Source organism: Solanum lycopersicum, chromosome 4, assembly GCF_036512215.1.
Source record: "Solanum lycopersicum chromosome 4, SLM_r2.1".
In the NCBI taxonomy this organism is placed as follows: Eukaryota; Viridiplantae; Streptophyta; class Magnoliopsida; order Solanales; family Solanaceae; genus Solanum; species Solanum lycopersicum.
Genome location: NC_090803.1, coordinates 21,386,819 through 21,410,063, shown reverse-complemented (window position 1 = coordinate 21,410,063; position 23,245 = coordinate 21,386,819).

The following is a 23,245-nucleotide window of genomic DNA, read 5'->3' as shown; positions in this document are numbered from 1 at the left end:
AGTGCGGTGAGAGATTGACAATTTGCCATTCAGTCAAATGACTATTATTTTTGTTGGGGTATGAAATGAGAAATTATTAACCAGGTTTTACTACTATGCTTGTTTTCAAGAATTTAAGGCAAACTAGTGTTTTGGTTCTTGGATATATCAAAACTCAAATAAAGAATTTATCAATAACTCATTCAAGTGTGCTCATGCAAAATTGACGAATGTATGAGTTTTCTAAAAGCCTTTCGGCCCATTCAAGAAAACTTCACTTTGAATTCTCATTTGTTCACAATCATGCCTCAGATTAACTAACTTTATTTCTAACTCAATCTATTAGATGGGAGTTGATAACCCCAAATCTCCGTTTATAATTATTTTTCCTAATCTTAACTTCTAGTTAGAATATAGGTGAGTTCCTAATACTTGCGATCATTAAAAAAAATATATTTATGAAGAAACCTTGATGGAAAATAATCACCTTTCATGTGAAGATTTTACGATAACGAATCTAGTATCCTTCTTCTTACTTTAAGTTCTATAAATCTAGTCATAACTAGTTGTGAATAATAATGAAAACAATTGTAATAACCAAAAAAAAATATTAAGATGAAAGAAACCTTGATTAAAATAGCTCTTACAAGAGTATATGTTTCGTATCATGATAATCTTCTATGAAAGTAGTAATTTAATCTAAGAACAATTCTAGGGTAGTTCATAGCCAAAAATGATTAAAAAAAAAAAAACTATGGGTGTGTTTGGTATGAAGGAAAACATTTTTAATTTTCTCATTTTTGGTTAGGTCAAGAAACTGTTTTACAAATCAACTCATTTTCCTCAAATTTAAGGAAAATGACTTTGAACTTAAGGACAATATTTTTCAAAACTCTTTTACAACCTCCCCTACCCACCCTACCCTACCAGCCCCCAACCCACCTCCCTACCCCTAAAAAAATTCAAGTTTAACTTTCAAAAATATTTTCAACTTCGTAATTTCATTTTTTCACCTACCCTCGACCCCCTACCAACCCCATTCCAGAAAAAAAAATTAAGTTTGTTTTTAAGAAATATTTTAAACTTTAAAATTTCATTTTTTTAACCCCTACACCTCAACACCCCCCCCCCCAAAATCCAACTAGCTCCTTACTAAGTTGTTTTTTTAAAAAAATCAACTTCAAAAATTATTTTCTACTTTAGTAAAAATATAAAAGATATTTCATTCAAAAACTAAACACTAAAATATTTTTTCTGAAAATATTTCTACTCACCAACCAAACATGAGAAAATAAGTCAAATATCTACTTGTTTTTCACGAAAACATTTTCCTTCGTACCAAACACACCGTATATTCAAATGATAATGTTTCCCCCTCAAAACATTGTCCTTATAATCTATTTATAATAGTAGAACGAAAACTAAATACCATTGGAACTTTGTTTTGCCTTTACACATCTTCGATCTCTAAAATAAGGGTGTGTGGCCAATATTCATCATAGGGAACGGACAGCGATTTGCTTTTCAGTACGTCACAAGAAAATTTGATCTCTGAATCGCATTCGGTTTGGTGTGTGTTGCTGAGGCCATGCGTGGTGTGTGTCCCATGTATCAGACTCCTTTTCTTCGATCTGTTTGACTCTGTGGTTATACGAAGAAATAAACACAAAGAGGCTTAACTAAGAAAACTGCTCATGTAGGCATCACAAATACGGTCAAAAGAGTATGTTAAACAAGAAATGTCTTAGAAAACACATTCAACATTTTTTTATACTAAGTTCAAATTTTCACCCATATAACAAATTCTAAATGTCTAATATACACGAATACAGAAAAATTTACCACACATGACACATTAATAATTTTGAACATAGGTACCTAGTGCTCCAATTTTCAGAACATAATCACATTGAGTGACATTATACTTTTTGTATATATGAATTCCTATGAGATCAAGAAGTTTCAACTTTTTAGAGTACCTAGATTTAACTAGTGATGGATTTCATCATTCTAATGCACCTTGTCACGTTCCAAGCTTACACCCTTGGTGTGACCCACACTCGAGAATATTGTGTTGGGTTATGGGTCTTTTTTCCTTCCTATGTGGATAAATAAAAGCTCAATTTGAACCAATCCATTTTTTCCCATAGGCCCATTCTTATGAGACAAATATAAGCCTATTTAGGTCTTATTTTCATATACATAGAGAGTTTTTTCAGCAGCCAAAAAGAGAGAAAGAGAGCAGTTTTCGCAGTCTTATTTATATTTTTGTTATTTGTTTTTATTTAAAGAATATAATTATTTAATAACAAAAGGGAGAAAATCAAGGAAGAGAATATTTCAAAAAAAAAAAGGTAAGGATCACTTAATTTTCTCATTAGTTACATTTTCAAAGAAAACTCAAACTTTGTTCTTTTTTTTGGCCAGAATTTTAACCTTCTCTAAATTGTATTCATTCCACTAAGTATTCTATTTATATTCATCATAGTTTTATGTTGTATTTTCTTATTAGATTGTATTCATTCAATAGGTATGTCAAGTGAATCTACAGTTATTTAAGAGACATATTTGTATTCATATATTTTTTCCCTGTCTATTTATTTTTTTTTCAAAAATCTTGTATTTCGTATTCATTTCAGTATGAATTTTATTTGTATTTCTATTTGTTCTAGTTTTTATTTAGAATTTTGTATAGTATATATAAAATACAAAAAATTAGTATGATGAAAAAGTGAAAATTAAATATAAAATTGAAAGGGAATTGTAACAACCTGTTTAGTCGTTTCGAGCAGTAGAATTACTTTTGTTAAAAACTGACTGGGTCGACGGATCACGCGACGGACCGTCACGGTCACGACAGACCGTGACGGACTCCGTCGTCCCACACTTGTGTAATTCTCCTGTTGCTCCTCATTACCATCGACGACAGATAGGACGAACCGTCATAAGCACAACGGTTTGTCAAGGATCTCCGTTCCAAAACACTTAAACTCTGAAATCTGAGTACGAGGATCAACTCTTTGAACTTCGTGACGGAATTGCAGCACGGACCGTCGTAGATACGACGGACCGTCACAAACCTCTTTACTGAATTTGAATCTCTGAACTTTATGACGGACCTGCAGGACGGACCGTCGCAGGTATGACAGGTCGTCACGAGCTCCGTAACACCGACTGGGTCGGATTTCTGCTAAAAGTTTTTAAGGGGTGTTTTGGACTATTCATGACTATAATTATGAAATTAGTGGGGTAAGTTTAATAATGTACTTACTTGGAGGTTAAAGGAGATAACTTTAAAATAAATAATGGGTTACTTTTATAATAATGAATTATATGATAATTAGGGTAAAAGAAAAAGAATCTGGAGAAGGAAAAATAAAAAGAACCGAGAGAGGGAGAACGAGTGAGAAAAGAGAGAAGCGAAGAGGGAAGCAAAGACATTGAGAAGTAGCTGGCTTGATCACGATTCTTCGGTGGAGGTAGGTTATGGTTTATGCTAGTTCATAGTAAACTTTTAATAGTGATTGATATGTATGGAGTAGTACTGTAAAGTCTTCTATATGCTTGATTGTGTGGTTCTATGTTGTGATTATGTAATTGTGATGGATTAGAATGATGAGACTGTTGAATCTTAAACCTTAAATCCTCTCTGTTAAGATGATGCCTTGACATAAAAGAGGCTTGATGAACTAAAACAATGAGATAAATGGATCGGAGTGTCACGTTCCGACACGTAGTATTAAGGGATCGGGTGTCACGTTTTGACACGTAGTATTAGGGGATCGAGTGTCATGTTCCGACACGTAGTATTAGGGGATCGGGTGTCACGTACTGACACATAGTATTAGGGGATCAGAGTGTCACGTTCCGACACGTAGTAGTAGGGGATCGAAGTGTCACGTTCCGACACAATAATAATGAAGAGAATGAATCTTGAATTATGTTAATGTACTCAAATTTAAAGAACCTATTTCCCAAATGAGTATGGTGTGGAGGCTTGAGTCCTCATAGGTGTGCTTGGTGTTGTTGCTAATGGTTCTTGTACTTGTTGTGGTCACCTGTTGAGTATTGTAGTTGATTTTATTTTATTATTCGGTATATATTGCTTTCTATTTTGAGTTGGCTGATGATACTTACTCAGTACGTGTTCCTTGTACTGACCCCTACTTGTATTTTTCTTTTTGTTATTTGTGGAGTGCAGCAAACGTACCATCGACTTCGACTCATCCGCAACTCTAGCCAGTCTCCAGCATATCAGATTTCAGGGTGAGCTATTATTCCTAACTCGGACTGGATTCTTTCCTTCACGTCTTGATGTCTTGAAGTTCAGACATGGACCATCTGTTTACTTATTTTAGCTTCTTAAATATTCTTAGATTTAGAAATTTGAGGATAGATGTTCTTGGTGTGGTGACTTCCAGATTTTGGGGATAATAGTTGATAAACTTTTAGAAGCTTATTATTGGTTATATTAATAAGATTTTGAGTCTTCCGCATTATAATTTGTTCATTATGGTTGAAATATTGGTAAATGTTGGGGTTTAGAATTGTTGGTTCTCTCACATAGTAGGATAAGTGTGGGTGCCACTCGCGGCTCATTTTGGATCGTGACAAACTTGGTATCAGAGCATTAGGTTCGTTTGTCTCATCACACAAGAACGAGTCTAGTAGAGTCTTGAGGAACGGTAGGGGGACACTCTTACTTTTCTTTGAGAGGCTATAGGACTTTAGGAAAATTCCATTCTTTCTTTGGTATCTAGGTGATACAAATTGGTATCTAACATTCTCACTCTATTTCGCAGATGGTTAGAACTAGAGCAACAACTGTGCCAACACCAACACCGGCAAGACAGGATGCGTCTGAGCCAGCCACTGGGGCTGTAGCTCAAAGAGGAGCAGTGGCAAAAGGCCGTGGTAGAGGTCGTAGGAGGACGTTCTCTAGAGGTAGAGGACAAACACCTGGTCCAGCTAGTACTAGGGCGGTGACTCCACCGACTGATGAGGTATTAAGAGAGGGTGAGGAAGGGGAAAATGAGCAAGTGCAAGATGAGGAATTACACCCCAACCTACCCCAGAGATGATTAACCAGGTTCTTGCTTATCTTAGCGGGTTATCTGATCAGGGCCAGACACCTCCAGTGTTTTCTGCACCAGCACCTCAGGTTCCGGGAGTACAACATGCAGCTGCTGTGGCTCCCCGCATGGATGCCTCATTGGAAGTAGGCACGTTTCCTCAATTGACTACAGGTCCTATAATGACGAGTGATCAGCATGAACTTTTCACTAAATTCTTGAAGTTGAAACCTCCAGTCTTCAAGGGTGCTGAATCTGAGGATGCCTATGATTTTCTAGTTGATTGTCATGAGCTGCTACATAAGATGGACATAGTAGAACGATTCGGTGTTGAGTTTGTGACCTATCAGTTTCAGGGGAATGGCAAAATGTGGTGGCGGTCGTATGTTGAGTGTCAACCAGCACAGGCACCACCTATGACTTGGGCATCATTCTCCAGCTTATTTATGGAGAAGTATATACCCCGGACCTTGAGGGATAAGAGGAGAGATGAGTTCCTGAGCCTAGAGCAAGGAAGAATGTTTATTACTGCTTATGAGGCCAAATTTCGTGCACTATCCAGGTATGCCACCCAACTTTGTTTCAGTCCACAAGAGCGGATTTGCCGTTTTGTGAAGGGATTGAGGTCAGATTTGCAGATCCCAGCCTTACAGGTAGTTGCCGCAGCAAAATCCTTTCAGGAAGTGGTAGATTTTGTGATAGAGGTGGAGGGGGTGAAGTCAGACGACTTCACCATGGCATCGACATCTAAGAAGTTTCGTAAGGGAGGTGAGTTTATTGGTTCTTACTCCAGAGGGCAGAGTTCAGGAGGTTACACAGCCCGACCTATTCAGTCTTCACTGCAGGCTGTAGCTGGGGGTCCATCGCAGACCAGCCAACATTTTTCAGAGTTTCGAGGTTATCCCCAGACTTTGTCATTCTCACAGAGACCTACGATTGACTCCAGAGACTGTTATGGATGTGGAGATACTGGACATTTTAGGAGATATTGTCCAAAACAGAGTTACAGACCCCCAATAGTTAGAGGTAGAGGTGGTCATGGGAGAGGCCGCCATTCTGGAAGACGTGGTGGCCAAGGTAATGGTGGTCACCAAATCAACTGGGGTGGCGTGCAAGATGGAGCTACTGCAGCGCAGCATGGTAGGGGCAACGGGCAGGCAGGTGATAGGGCCCATTGTTATGCTTTCCGCGGGAGGTCTGAAGCAGAGACATCTGATGCTGTTATCACAGGTAATCTTTTGGTTTGTGATTGCATGGCTTCTGTATTATTTGATCTTGGATCCACATTTTCATATGCATCTTCCTCATTTGCTACTGGACTTGATTTATATTGTGATTTGCTTGACATGCCTATTCGTGTCTCTACTCCTGTGGGTGAGTCTGTGATAGTTGAGAAGTTGTATAGGTCTTGTCTTGTGACTTTTGTGGAGAGCAATTCTCATGTAGACTTGATATTCTAGAGATGGTTGATTTCGATGTAATTCTGGGTATGACTTGGCTTTCTCCAAATTTTTCAATCTTAGATTGTAATGCTAAAACTGTGATATTGGCCAAGCCTGGGACAGATCCGCTAGTGTGGGAGGGTGACTATACTTCCACCCCAATTCGTATCATCTCCTTTCTTCGTGCTAAGAAAATGGTTAGTAAGGTTTGTTCAGCTTTCTTGGCATATCTTAAGGATGATACTTCCCAAGTACCTTCGATTGAGTCTGTTTCGGTAGTCCGTGAGTTTCTGGATGTGTTTCCTGCAGACCTTCCTGGTATGCCACCGGATAGGGATATTGATTTTTGTATTGATCTGGAGCCGGGTACTCGCCCTATTTCCATACCCCCTTATAGAATGGCTCCAGCTGAGTTAAGGGAGTTAAAGGCCCAACTTCAGGAGTTGTTAGGTAAAGGCTTTATTAGACCAAGTGCATCCCCTTGGGGTGCTCCTGTTTTATTTGTAAAGAAGAAGGATGGAAGTTTTTGGATGTGCATAGACTACAGGCAACTGAATAAGGTAACTATTAAGAACAAGTATCCTCTTCCTCGCATTGACGATTTGTTCGATCAGTTACAAGGTGCTTGTACCTTCTCAAAAATTGATTTTAGATCTAGTTATCATCAATTAAAAATACGGGCAACGGATGTGCCAAAGACTGCTTTTCGGACCAGGTATGGGCATTATGAATTCTTAGTAATGTCTTCTGGGCTTACGAATACCCCTGCTGCTTTCATGAGCTTGATCAACGGGATTTTTAAGCCATATTTGGATCTCTTTGTCATTGTGTTCATTGATGATATACTGATATACTCAAAGAGCAGGAAAGAACATGAGGAGCATTTGAGAATTGTATTGGAAGTGTTGAGGGAGAAAAGGCTTTATGCCAAATTCTCCAAGTGTGAATTTTGGCTAGATTCAGTGTCCTTCTTGGGGCACGTGGTTTCTAAGGATGGAGTGATGGTGGATCCTTCTAAGATTGAAGTAGGGAAGAGTTGGGTGAGACCTACTAACGTTACAGAGGTAAGGAGCTTTGTTGGTTTAGCTAGCTACTACCGTCGATTTGTCAAGGGATTTTCTTTGGTTGCTTCCCAACTGACAAATTTAACTAAGCAGAGTGTTCCATTTGTATGGTCGGACGAATGTGAAGAAAGCTTTCAGAAACTCAAAATCTTGTTGACTACTGCACCAATTCTTACCTTGCCAGTGGAAGGTAAGAATTTTATTGTTTATTGTGATGCATCTTATTCTGGGTTGGGTGCAGCGCTAATGCAAGAGAGGAATGTAATTGCTTATGCTTCGAGGCAATTAAAAGTGCATGAACGTAACTATCCGACCCATGATTTGTAGTTGGCTGCAGTCGTGTTTGCATTAAAGCAATGGAGACATTATCTATATGGGGTTAAGTGTGAAGTCTATACAGATCATCGTAGTTTACAATATGTCTTTACTCAGAAAGATTTGAATTTGAGACAGAGGAGATGGATGGAACTACTGAAGGACTATGATATTACTATCTTGTATCACCCAGGAAAAGCTAATGTTGTGGCAGATGCCTTAAGTAGAAAAACAGGGAGCATGAGAAGTTTAGCCCACCTACAGATTTCTAGACGCCCATTGGCTAGAGAGGTTCAGACTTTGGCTAATGACCTCATGAGGCTGGAAGTACTAGAGAAAGGAGGATTTTTGGCCTGCGTGGAGGCAAGATCTTCTTTTCTTGACAAAATTAAGGGAAGGCAGTTTGTTGATGAGAAGCTGAGTCAGATTCAGGAGATGGTATTATGAGGAGAGGCTAAAGAGACAAAAATCGATGAGGAAGGCATTTTGAGAATTAAGGGGAGGGTATGTGTGCCCCGTGTTGATGATTTGATTCACACTATTCTTATAAAGGCTCATAGTTCAAGGTATTCTATACATCCTGGTGCAACTAAGATGTATCGTGACCTAAAGCAACATTTCTGGTGGAGTAGGATGAAGCGTGACATTGCTGATTTTGTTGCCCAATGCCTGAATTGTCAGCAGGTAAAGTATGAACACCAGAGGCCCGGAGGAACACTTCAGAAAATGCCCATTCCTGAATGGAAATGGGAAAGAATTGCTATGGATTTTGTGGTTGGTCTCCCAAAGACATTGGGTAAGTTTGATTCTATTTGGTTAATTGTTGACAGATTAACTAAGTCTGCTCACTTTATTCCGGTTAAGGTGACTTACAATGCAGAGAAGTTAGCCAGACTCTATATCTTAGAATTGTTCGATTGCATGGAGTTCCACTTTCCATCATATCAGATAGAGGTACGCAATTTACTTCTATGTTTTGGAGAACATTGCATGCTGAATTAGGTACTAGGTTGGATCTTAGTACTGCATTCCACCCTCAGACCGATGGTCAGTCTGAGCGAACGATTCAGGTTTTGGAGGACATGCTTCGTGCATGTGTGATAGAGTTTGGTGGTCATTGGGATAACTTCTTACCCTTAGTAGAGTTTTCATACAATAATAGCTATCACTCAAGTATTGATATGGCCCCATTCAAGGCACTGTATGGGAGGAGATGTAGGTCTCCCATTGGTTGGTTTGATGCATTTGAGGTAAGACCATGGGGTACCGATCTCTTGAGGGAATCGTTAGAGAAAGTGAAATTTATTCAAGAAAAGCTTTTAGCGGCTCAAAGTAGGCAGAAGGAATATGCAGATCGAAAGGTTAGAGACTTGGATTTTATGGAGGGTGAACAAGTCTTGCTGAAGGTTTCACCCATGAAATGGGTGGTGCGGTTTGGTAAGCGAGGTAAGCTTAGTCCAAGGTATATTGGTACATTTGAAGTTCTGAAGCACGTGGGGGAGGTGGCTTATGAATTGGCATTGCCTCCAGGACTCTCTGGAGTGCACCCGGTGTTTCATGTGTCAATGCTGAAAAGATAGCATGGGGATGGAAACTACATTATTCGTTGGGATTCAGTTCTTCTTGATGAGAATCTGTCTTATGAGAGGAGCCTATTGCCATTTTAGATAGAGAAGTCCGCAAGTTGAGGTCAAGGGAGATTGCATCCATCAAGGTTCAGTGGAAAAATCGGCCAGTTCAAGAGTCCACTTGGGAGAAGGAGGCTGATGTGCAAGAAAGATATCCACATCTTTTTACAGATTCAGGTACTCTTTCTCGCCCTTGTTTTCTTCTAATGATCATTCGAGGACGAACGATGGGTAAATTGGTATCTAATGTAACAACCTGTTTAGTCGTTTCGAGCAGTAGAATTACTTTTGATAAAAACTGACTGGGTCGACGGATCACGCGACGGACCATCATGGTCACGACGGACCGTGACGGACTCTGTCGTCCCACACTTTTGTAATTCTCCTGCTGCTCTCCTCATTACCCTCGACGACAGATAGGACAAACCGTCATAAGCACAACGGTTTGTCGAGGATCTCCGTTCCAAAACACTTAAACTCTGAAATCTGATACGAGGATCAACTCTCTGAACTTCGCGACGGAATTGCAGCACGGACCGTCGTAGATACGACGGACCGTCACAAACCTCTTTACTGAATTTGAATCTCTGAACTTTGTGATTGACCTGCAGGACGGACCGTCGCAGGTAAGACGGGTCGTCACGAGCTGCGTAACCCCGACTGGGTCGGATTTCTGCTAAAAGTTTTTAAGGGGTGTTTTGGACTATTCATGACTATAATTATGAAATTAGTGGGGTAAGTTTAATAATGTACTTACTTGGAGGTTAAAGGAGATAACTTTAAAATAAATAATGGGTTACTTTTATAATAATGAATTATATGATAATTAGGGTAAAAGAAAAAGAATCTGGAGAAGGAAAAATAAAAAGAACCGAGAGAGGGAGAACGAGCGAGAAAAGAGAGAAGCGAAGAGGGAAGCAAAGGCATTGAGAAGTAGCTGGCTTGATCATGATTCTTCGGTGGAGGTAGGTTATGGTTTATGCTAGTTCATAGTAAACTCTTAATAGTGATCGATATGTATGGAGTAGTACTATAAAGTCTTCTATATGCTTGATTGTGTGAGTCTATGTTGTGATTATGTAATTGTGATGGATTAGAATGATGAGACTGTTGAATCTTAAACCTTAAATCCTCTCTGTTAAGATGATGCCTTGACATAAAAGAGGCTTGATGAACTAAAATAATGAGATAAATGGATCGGAGTGTCACGTTCCGACACGTAGTATTAAGGGATCGGGTGTCACGTTCCGACACGTAGTATTAGGGGATCGGGTGTCACGTTCCGACACGTAGTATTAGGGGATCGGGTGTCACGTATCGACACGTAGTATTAGGGGATCGGAGTGTCATGTTCCGACACGTAGTAGTAGGGGATCAGAGTGTCCCGTTCCGACACAATAATAATGAAGAGATTGAATCTTGAATTATGTTAATGTACTCAAATTTAAAGAACCTATTTCCCAAATGAGTATGGTGTGGAGGCTTGAGTCCTCATAGGTGTGCTTGGTGTTGTTGCTAATGGTTCTTGTACTTTTTGTGGTCACCTGTTGAGTATTGTAGTTGATTTAATTTTATTATTCGGTATATATTGCTTTCTATTTTGAGTTGGTCGATGATACTTACTCAGTACGTGTTCCTTGTACTGACCCCTATTTGTATTTTTCTTTTTGTTATTTGTGGAGTGCAACAAACGTACCATCGACTTCGACTCGTCCGCAACTCTAGATAGTCTCCAGCATATCAGATTTCAGGGTGAGCTATTATTCCTAGCTCGGACTGGATTCTTCCCTTCACGTCTTGATGTCTTGAAGTTCGGACATGGACCATCTGTTTACTTATTTTAGCTTCTTAAATACTCTTAGATTTAGAAATTTGAGGATAGATGTTCTTGGTGTGATGACTTCCAGATTTTGGGGATAATAGTTGATAAACTTTTAGAAGCTTATTTATTGGTTATATTAATAATATTTTGAGTCTTCCGCATTATAATTTGTTCATTATGGTTGAAATATTGGTAAATGTTGGGGTTTAGAATTGTTGGTTTGCTCACATAGTAGGATAAGTGTGGGTGCCACTCGCGGCTCGTTTTGGGTCGTGACAGGAATAAATGAATATTTGTTGTAATCATTCTTAAATAAAATATATAACTAGTGTTAGGTTGTGGAGCCTGATTAATATTTGATGTACTGTCATATATTAATGTTCTCGCGATTCTCCATTTATTCTCTGTAACAAAAAATACTCTGAACTATTAATATATATATACCCATTGTCGTGGAAGTGTACTCATGGGGTGTTACCACAAAATATTGGTTTTTCTCTTTCTCTCTCTTGGTCTCTCATGTCTCTCTCTAGAAAGTTTTTGTGTTCTTCATTCATTAAGTGTGTGTGTGTGTGGATTCGATCCTAACAACTGATATCAGTGCTAAGGAGATTCAACACGATCACTAAAGATGGATAGTTTGAAGCTTGGAATCGAGAAGTTTGATGGATCCGATTTCAATTTCTTAAAGATGCAGATCGAAGATTATCTATACCAGAAAGATCTTCACGAACTGTTGACCAGGGTGAAGACGGAATCTATGACGGAGGAGAAGTGGAGGCTCAAGGATCGTCAGGCTCTAGGGTTGATCTGGTTGACTTTGTCATGAAACGTGGCGTTCAACATCGTGAAGGAGAAGACTACGTTCGATCTATTGAAGGCACTGTCAAACATGTATGAAAAACCATCGGCAATAAACAAGGTATATTTGATGCGTAGATTGTTCAATTTATAGATGTATGAGAATGGATCTGTTTCTGATCATATAAATGAGTTCAATATGATTGTGAGTCAACTCAATTCTGTGGATATTAATTTTGAAGATGAAATTAAGGCGTTGATTTTGATGTCATCTCTGCCCGAGTCTTGGGATACTGTTGTTGCTGCGATTAGCAGTTCCTGTGATTCTGAGAAATTGAAGTTTGATGAAATCCGTGATGTTGTTCTTAGCGAAAGTATTCACAAACGAGAAGTGGTAGATTCATCGGGTAGTGCTCTCAGCGTTGATCGAAGGGGGAGAAGTAAGACGGAAGGCCAAAATCAACATGGTCGATCAAAATGAAAGAATCGAGGAAAATATCCGAACACATCAAACGTTGCTTGTTGAAATTGTGGAGAAAAATGTCACTTTCGAACGAGCTATACAAAGCCAAAGAAGAAATAGAATCAGAAATTTGGAGATGACAATGATTCTGTAAATTCATCAGAGTACATTGGGGATGCTCTAATCCTTAGTTTGAACAACCCGATTGAATCATGGATTTTCGATCCTGGTGCATCTTTCCATTCGTCTCCAAGCAAGGAGTTGTTCCAAAGTTTCAAATATGGAAATTTTTGAAAGGTGTATCTTGATGACAATAAATCCTTAGAGATTGAAGGAAAGGGGGATGTTTGCATAAAGATCACCTCGGAAAACCAGTGGACATAGGAGTTAGATATATTCCTAGGCTCAAGAAAAATTTGATCTCTGTTTGTCAGTTGGATAGCACGGGATATGCAAGAGAGTTTGGAAAAGGTTTGTGGAAATTTGTGAAAGGTGATATGGTAGTAGCTCGTGGCACCAAATTTGGTACCTTGTACACCACTGCAGGGTGTATTAACATGGCCGCTGTTGCTGAAGGTTCTTCTGGTTCAAGTCTGTGGCATAACAGACTTGGACACATGAGTTCTAAAGAAATGAAGATGCTGGTTGCAAAAGGACCATTAGAGGATCTGAAGTCTGTTGATATGGGTTTTTGTGAGAGCTGTATTATGGGCAAACAGAAAAGAGTAAGCTTCACAAAGACCTCTAGAGAGACAAAGAAAGTGCGATTGGAAATGGTCCATACAGATGTTTGGGGACTATCTCCACTATTATCACTTGGGGGATTCAGATTCTATGTTACCTTCATTGATGATTCCAGCAGGAAGGTATGGGTTTACTTTTTGAAGCATAAGTCAGATGTGTTTGCAACTTTCAAGAAGTGGAAAGCTGAAGTTGAGAATCAGACTGGTTTGAAAGTCAAATGCCTAAGGTCTGATAATGAAGGAGAGTATGACAAATCAGAGTTCAAGGCATTCTATGCAGCTGAGAGAATCAGATTGATGAAACAGTTACTAGTAAGGCAAGGCAGAATGAAATTGCTGAGAGGATGAACATAACATTGAATGAACATGCAAGGAGTATGAGGATACACTGTGGGCTGCCCAAAATATTTTGGGCGGATGCTGTGAGCACAGCTGCATACTTGATCAACAGGGGACCATCAGTTCCTTTAGGGTTCAAGATTCCAGAGGAGGTGTGGACAGGAAAAGAACTCATGTACTCACACTTGAGGACTTTTGGTTGCACTGCTTATGTTCACGTTGATCCAGAAAAGAGAGACAAGCTTGACGCCAAGGCTGTGAAGTGTTACTTTATAGACTATGATTCTGATTTGTTTGGTTACAGATTTCGAGATGACAAGAACAGAAATATCCTGAGACATCGTGACGTGACATTTGATGAGTCTGTCCTGTACAAAGACAGAGACCAGAAGGTTCTAGAGATTACAAAGCAAGTGGGAGTTGAGGTTGAGTTGGAGAAGAGTAACCCAAGAGATGTCGAAGCAGATAGTCAACCAACTCCTACTGAAGAATCTGAAGTGGAGCAAGTTACACCTGAGCAGATGTTAAGGAGATCATCCAGAACCATCACGTTACCAGGTAGATATTCACCTTCATTACACTATCTATTGCTAACTGATGAGGGGGAACCAGAGTATTTTGATGAGGCCCTAAATGTGGAGGGTTCGATCAAGTGGGAGCAAGCCATGGATGATGAGATGAGGTCACTTGAGAAGAACGACACAGGGTGTTACCACAAAATATTGGTTTCTCTCTTTCTCTCTCTAGGTCTCTCATCTCTCTCTAGAAAGTTCTTGTGTTCTTCATTCATCAAGTGTGTGTGTGTGGATTCGATCCTAAGAACTAGTTGACATACCTTTAGAATGAATATAATTTTGGAACAAATACCAAATTTATAAATTATGCAACATGATTTTTGAATGAATACAAATATTAATTGTATACATACGATTTTAAATACAAATTGAGAAAGGATACAAAATTTTGAATTTTTTTTATAGAACAAACAAAAGAAACTAATAGGAAGTTGTTCTTCATATAAATAAAATACATATGTCGTTTGTATACATTTGGGATGGATTCAATTAGAAACAAATACAAGATTCATAAACTAAACAACATGAGATGAACAAATACAAGATTCATATACTATACAACATGAGATTTTAAATGAATACAAATATTAATAGCATACATACTAATTTGAATATTAGTTGAAAAATGATACAAAATTCTAAGAAAAAGTTATAAATACAAAACAAACTAATACGAAATTGTTCTTGTTCTTCAACATACAAAATTGTTCTTGGTGTTCAACAAGTTGTTTGAAACTTTCAGGCACCCAAAAAGATTTATTTATATTTTACTGATAGTGTCTTTACATAATAGAGAGAAATCTCAAAAGATACAACAATGTATGTACCTTTATAATTGGGTAGACAATATTTTGAAAGATTTGAGAAATTTCTTGAATAAATTGAAAGAAAATAGAAGAGGTGATTTTCACAGGGAAAGAAGAGAAGAATGGTGAAAAATTCAAGAGAGAGAAGAGAGAAATTGAGAGTAAGAACCTATAAAGAGGGGAAGTGAGTAATGAGAGTTTTCTTTTTCTTTTTCACACGTGTTCGGAAGTAAAATTAGTGGAATGTGGGGTCTGATTTGAGAAATAAAAGGAAAGAAATCAATTATATTAGATACATTTTATTTGGTAAAATATTGACATATTGACATTTTCACTAATTATTTTAAAGTATAGATGTTTTTAATAATTATGTTAGGGAGTTTGACCAATTTGCTAATTTTTTCAAAAAAAAAAAAATTTAATAAGGATAAATATTAGGAATCCAATAGTTTTAATATGAAATTACAATATATTCCTATTTAGTTTGTAGTTACATTAATTCCGGAAAAAAATAGTACATTAATAGTTAACTTGGATACATTATAAAATAAACCGAATACAAAATATGTAGCTCAAATACATTATAAACTAGCCCAAATACATTATAGAACAAATCGAATGCATAATATATGTAGCTCTGATACATTAAATACATTATAAAAAGATTTAGAATTAGAAGACAAATAAAGGATTTTAGAGGTGTTTAGAAATAATAGGAAAACATAAGACGCGTATTTGAACAATTTTTCCATTTAATAAATTGAACCGAATAACAAAAAAAATTGAATTACAGAAAAAATTAAACCGAATAAATTCGATTTGGTGTTCGGTAAAACAATCAAATAATAAAAAATCGAAAAAAATCAAAATCAAACTGAATTATCGAATGTTCACCCTAATACCTTAAATTTGATAGGTTATGAGACGCAATAAATCTTAATATTTAGAGAGATATAATCGTTTAAAACTAACACCTGCATGAACTAATGCGAAAAGCTAAGCCGATAGGATGACTTGAACTCGAGTCAGTGTTGGAGGTCTTTTACGACCCTAAGCCACTTTCAATATCTTTTCTACACCTAGAAATGAAACTTAATACACAGAATGTATTATGAATCAACTTTGGCCTAATATCGATACCTATACTGATGCTACACAGTTAGTTATTGGACCAAAAAGAAGCAGCAAAATTAGAAGGTCTTCACAAAGATTAATTTGGAACCCATGCTCAATTAACAACTAATTAAAAGGATGACGAATGAAAAGAACGAATTATGCAGATTGTCATGAGGAGTTAATATTCCCCCATCTCCATTCTGAGTATGTGGCTTTTCATCTCTTTCGAGTTTTTGTTGTCATTTAATTTAGTTGATTAATTATTATTATTTCCCAAAATTGATATTGTGTAATTGGAATATCATTATAAGCTTATGTTGAGAATTAAGTTCATTACACATAAACAAGTCAAACATCACCCAATTTAAGCCTATATACTTATAACGTATAATTTAAAAATTCTAATAATAGAATTGCTAATTATTACAAAAATATTGATATTTTGTTTTTTATGGAAAAAAGTAGTGATAACAGATATGTAATTAAATTTTAAAAGGGTCTATGATCTTTGTATTGATTCGCCTAATCTTGTTCAGTTTCATTTAAATTTAATTTTTTCTATCTTTTTAAAAAAAGAAGGCACGTATGAAATGTGTATTATGTCCATATATTTATTTTGCACAAAATAAAAGAAAAAAAGATTTCCTTGAATGAAGGGGTTTGGGATAAGGACTAAAAGAAGAAGTCCATTTTTTAACGCATCTTTTAAGAAAACGACGTTTTATGGATAATGTTGGACCCACCAAACCCCTCCATTATGTACTTTCCACCGTTTCCTTTTACACCTCTCCAACCCATTAATTCATTATACTCTTTTTTTTTAATAATAAATTGAAAAAAAGATATTTCATCTGTTACAAATGATATGAGACAATAAATTATTAGGTCAAATTAAGTGTTATAGTTATAGATTATTTTAATTGTAATTCATAATAAATATTTTTTTGGCCATCTGATTCAGCTATTATAGATAAATAATTAGTTATTTTATACATTTTGAAATTTTGTATAAAATATGTATTTGTTTATATAAAGTGAGAGACAAGTGTATATATACAAACACAAATTTTACTCTATATATTTTAGTTCTATACACTTATAGTTATATAAAATATAAATTTATTATACAAATTATAATGTATAAATGAATTTATACATAAATGAACAATTTGTATAAAATTAGATGTTTGTAGCAATTATATAAATCAGAAACGTTATTTCAAATATAAAACTTACTATGATGTGCAATTATATAAACTATAGATATAACATAGAAATATAATTTATATGTTTATTATAAGTGAAAAAGTTTTTCTATTGTTATTTGACATTAAGTAATTACATAAATAAGTGTAGTAAAATTAAGAGAGTATTTGACAATGAATACTTTAATTTTTTTCTATATGAATTCTGGAAAATATGATTTTCTATAAAATTTTGAATTGAACTTTAGAAAATACGATTCATCATAAACTTTTTTTAAATTTAATAAAATAAAAAATTCAAATTTTTCTATAAAAATTTGATAACAACAGAGGTGTGTTTTTAATTTTTATCCTAAATTACTCATAAAAAGTCAAAAAGAAATTCAATTTAAAATTAAGGCCACGCGTGAAATTAAAGAGTCAACTGCATGATATGTGTTGGTTTTATTGGTGCCATCACCTAATTTAACACAAGTGATGACGTGGCATTTTATCAATCCAATGAATTAGGTATTGTGTTTTTTGGTGCATGTAATTTTTGTAATATAAGTGGGTGGAGACGAGGAAAATAGAAAAGGTATGTCAAATAGTAAATTTCATTGTCCATAAAACATGCTAATATGTTTAACAAGGGTTTAATTTGATGTAAGATTACCCCTCATTTGTCTTATAATTACATTATTGCCGTTATACTTTAATTCATATTTTCTTTTAATTCCTCTTATTCTCCCATTTTTCTATTACGATGAATGATGAACGATAAAAAATAATTCCTTTTATTTTGTTTTGTCTATTTGTATTTTAACTAATTTAGATTTGTATTGGATGGAATTGTATTTTTTATGAAGAATTTTCTTTTATATTTCGAATTTAATTTTAAAATCTCTAATTAAGAAATAAATAATCTTATTTACTGCACCACATCCTTTGATGATTTTACCAAAATATGATATTGTCTTTTTATTTTTTTCCAAGAGAGTATTTGATTATCTAGCTTTACTTAGTGGGACAAACAAATAGTAACATAACACATCTTATTTGAAATCAAAATTTTCGTTTATTATAGCATATATTTTGATGAGAATATAAGATCAGTTAATAGTTTAGTTAATAGTTTCTGTTAGCAATAGTTAGTTAGTAACAGTTTCTGTTTTCCAATAGTTAGTTAATCAGAAAGTTAGTTAGCAAGGTTGTTAGTTAGTTTTATATATAGGTTTATATTGTAATCTTCTTCACTTAATTCACAGTCAATACAATATACATTTTTCCTCTCTCGATTCAATTACAACTCTAATTGAAGGTCATCAATGGTGTCAAGGAATGAAGTTCATCAATGGTGATAATCTTTTCATGGTATCAGAGCATTGGTTGATGTATCGTAGTTGTTCTTGTTTCGAAATCGATTCGTAAGCTTCTTCTGTTATGGTGTTGTTTTCAATCGATTCAATTAACTGATTGAGAGATTGTGCTGTGAATTCTTTGTTTCTGTCATTTTCCTTCTTCTCTTCTTTCTTTATGATTGAGGAAACACATTTCGTAGTTGGAGATTAGCAAGTTTCTAGTTGTTTTCGTGTTAGATTTTCTCACAAATATTTGAACACAATGACTAGTACTCAAGTTGGAAGTGATTCTGCTTCTAGTTCAACTACATCTCGATTGGATTTTACCAGTCCCTTTTACCTGCATCCCTCAGAAAATGCAGGATCATCCCTGTTACCTGGAGTTTTCGATGGTACTGGCTATAGATCTTGGCGAAGAGCAGTTCTCAGAACATTGTCAGTTAAAAGCAAAACAGGATTTATTAATGGAGCAATTGTGAAACCTGTTTGTACTGATCATAATTTTATGCAATGGGAAAGATGTGATGATATGGTCACATCTTGGATCTGAAATTCTTTGTCTCCAGAATTGTGTGATAGCTTGCAATATGTGAATAATGCCAAGGATTTATGGGCAGAATTAGAGGAAAGATACGATCAAACCAATGGGTGTAAATTGTATCAATTACAGAAGGAGATAAATGAACTTGTTCAAGGTACTTTAGACATCACTAAGTATTACACAACAATGAAAAAGTTGTGGGAGGAGATGAGCACAGTTGATATCAATTCTCAGTGCACATGTGTGTGCTCTTGTGGGGGTAAAACAAAGTTACAGAAATCTGAACAAGATAGAAGATTGATACGTTTTTTAATGGGGTTTTAAGAAATGTATACGACTGTTAGAGGTAGCATTCTTAGGATGAGCACTCTTCCTAGCATGGCTCAAGCTTTTGCCATTCTATGCCAAGAAGAAAAGCAGAGAGAAGTGAAGCCTCATAATCATACAACCTTGGATTCTACTTCTCTCAACGCTTATGGACAATACAATAATAATGCTGGTTATAAGGGATTCAGAACAAATTATAGTTCATCTAAAGGAGCTGGAACTAGTTCTGGTAATACAAGCAATAATAATGTGTCTAGAGGGAATTCAAGTACCAACATGTCTGTTTTAGTCTGTGACTATTGCAAGAAATCAGGACACACGAGAGATAGATGTTATAAACTTCATGGATATCCATCCAATCCAAAGTTTCAAAAGGGAAAAGGAACCAGTTCTGCAGCAAATATGTGTGCTTCTGATATGAATACACAACAATCTGAGGAAGAGTCTGAAATGGGAAAGCAAATGCCATTAAACCTGTCCAAAGATCAGTATGAACAACTACTCAACATCTTGGGAACTATATAAGCTGGAAATGGAGGTTTTAATTCTGATTATTCAAATAGCATGCTGAATGGGGCTGTGAACTTGGCAGGTATACTTGCTTGTTATTCCTCTATAAATGATATAGGTGATTTTTCTTGTACATGTGTTAAGCTGACTGCTGGCTCTTGGATAATAGATTCAGGAGCATCACCTCATATGACCTATGATAAAACCACTCTCACAAACATTAGAACACTCTCATATCCTTTCTTAATATCACTCCCAAATGGTTACAAGGTTAAATTGACTCAAGTTGGTGATGCTTGTTTAAATCAAGTTGTAACTCTAAGCAAAGTGTTATTTGTGCCTTGCTTCAAGTTTAATCTCATTTATGTTCATTGTTTGGCATTGCAACTTAATGGAGTAATCAGTTTTGATAAATTTTCTTGTTTGTTGTAGGGCCCTTCTCTGAAGAGCCATCTGGAACTTGGTAAAGCCAAGAATGGTCTGTATTTCTTGTGTCAAAAATGTCACAATTGCTGCAATTCTGCTTAAGAAAAGTCACCTCATTCTAATTGTCATCTTGTCTCAAAATTTCACATTGCATCTTCTGTGAGACAATCTCCAATTTCTCTAGTCACACTTATAATTATGAACTTCTGTGGCATGCTAGATTAGGTCATGTACCCCTTTGTAAAGATGAGGAATATATCAGCCATACCTGTAAATTTTTTTCCTAAACAACCTTTTTCATGCAATATATGCCCTATGGCTAGGCAAACTAGGATGCCTTTTCAAGAAAGCACATCTACCATTACCACAATCTTTGAATTACTACATGTTGATTTATGAGGGGTCATATCACATTCCTACTCATGATGGTTACCATTATTTTCTTACTATGGTGGATGACTACAGTAGGTTCACTTGGAAACAATCATTAAGGTGCAAAAGTAATGCTCTTCAAACCATCAAAGCCTTTGTATCTCTCATAGAAAACTAATTTCAAACTAAGTTGAAAGCCATAAGATCAGACAATGGTTTAGAATTTACCTCATTTGAAGCTGTGTATTTCTTTCAAACAAAAGGCATTATACACCAAAGGACCTGTCCATATACACCTCAACAAAATGGAGTGGTAGAGAGGAAACATAAATACTTACTTGAAATAGCAAGAGCACTCTTATTTCAATCAAAATTACCCATGAGATACTGGGGAGAGTGTGTATTAACTGCCACATATATAATAAACAGATTGCCTACTAAACTTCTTCAAAACAAATCTCCATATGATATATTATACCATAAACAACCTACACATTCTCATCTTAAGAGTTTTGGTTGTCTTTGTTTTTCAATTGTCTTAAAAACTCACAAGGATAAACTTGAACCAAGAACCACTCCCCATGTTTTTGTTGGCTATCCATTCAATACAAAAGGCTACAAAGTCTTGAATCTAGCTACAAAGAAAGTTCACATATCTAGAGATGTTATTTTCCATGAGAAAATTTTTCCTTTTGTTCTTGCTCCTGATGACTCTAGTTTCAGTTCTATTTTACAAATGCTCACTCATTCTGTTAATATGCCTTGTATGCCTGGAAAAATAAACATTTTTGCTGCTGATGAAATGCTGGACAATCTTACACCACATGAAGTCACTGACAATCAAGTAACCAATATTACTAACATACATGAAACAACATCTGTGGATATACATGATTCTACACCACAAGAACCTAGAAGAACTTCCAGAACAATAAATACTCCTAGTTATCTAAAGGATTACACATACACCCTACCTAAGTTACATTCCCTCAATGCTTTTATGTCTCACAATAACCATGTATGTTTCAATAGTCTTTGTTCTGATAGCCAACAGCTAGTCACAACCATTTCACATGAATGTGAACGTAATTCTTTTGAAGAGGCAATATTGCACCCTGCTCGGCAGCAAGCCATGACACATGAGTTTGAAGCTTTGTATGATAATGATACTTGGGAAATGGTCATGTTACCTGATGGGAAAAAGGCTATTGGTTGTAAATGGGTATACAAAATAAAGCATAAAGCTGATGGATGTATAGAGAGATTCAAGGCTAGGCTGGTAGTAAAAGGTTATACACAACAAGCTGGAGTAGGTTACACTGAAAAATTTTCACCTGTGGTGAAAATGACTACTGTTAGAACACTGATTTCGTTAGTTGTTAAGAAAGTTTGGAACTTGTATCAACTAGATGTGAATAATGCATTTTTACATGGTGATTTACATGAGGAAGTTTACATGGTACCTCTACAAGGTCTTACAACAGGATGTGATAACATTGTGTGCAAATTAAAGAAATCCTTGTATGGGCTGACGCAGGCAAGTAGGCAATGGTATGAGAAGCTAGCAAACAGTTTGTGTTCAAGAGGGTATCAACATTCAGATAGTGACTATTCTTTGTTTTACAAAAAGAATGGGAGTTCTTTGGTATTTGTTGCTATATACGTGGACGATATAATCATGACTGGTAATGATGTTGCTGAAATCAATTCTTTGAAGTGTTTCCTGCATAACCAATTCAAAATAAAAGACTTGGGTAAACTACACTATTTCTTAGGCCTAGAAATATTGTACAGACATGATGGTGTTCTTATCTCACGGAGAAAATTCACTTCTGATCTTCTGAAGGATTTTGATGTGTTGAGTTACAAAACTACTTCATCACCACTTGATTGCACTGAAAAGTTAAAAGCCACAGATGGTAAGCTATTAACTGATCCTACTCAATATAGGAAGTTGATTGGCAAGCTCAATTTTCTAACTAATACTAGAATGGACATATCCTATAGTGTCCAACATTTGAGTCAGTTCATGCAATCACCCAGGGAACCACATTTGAAAGCAGCCTACCATGTTCTCAGATACTTGAAACAAGATCCAACCATGGGTATTTTTATTTCAAACAAGGCTGATCTTGCTGTCAGTGCCTACTGTGACTCTGATTGGGCTGCTTGCCCTGAATCAAGGAGGTCTGTTAGTGGTTACCTAGTACTTATGGGAGACAGTCCTATCAGCTGGAAATCTAAGAAGCAGGCAACAATATCATTATCATCTGCTGAAGCTGAATATAGGGCAATAAGACAAGTTGTGGGAGAGCTATTGTGGCTTGAAAGGCTGCTAAGTGAATTGGATGTAAAATGT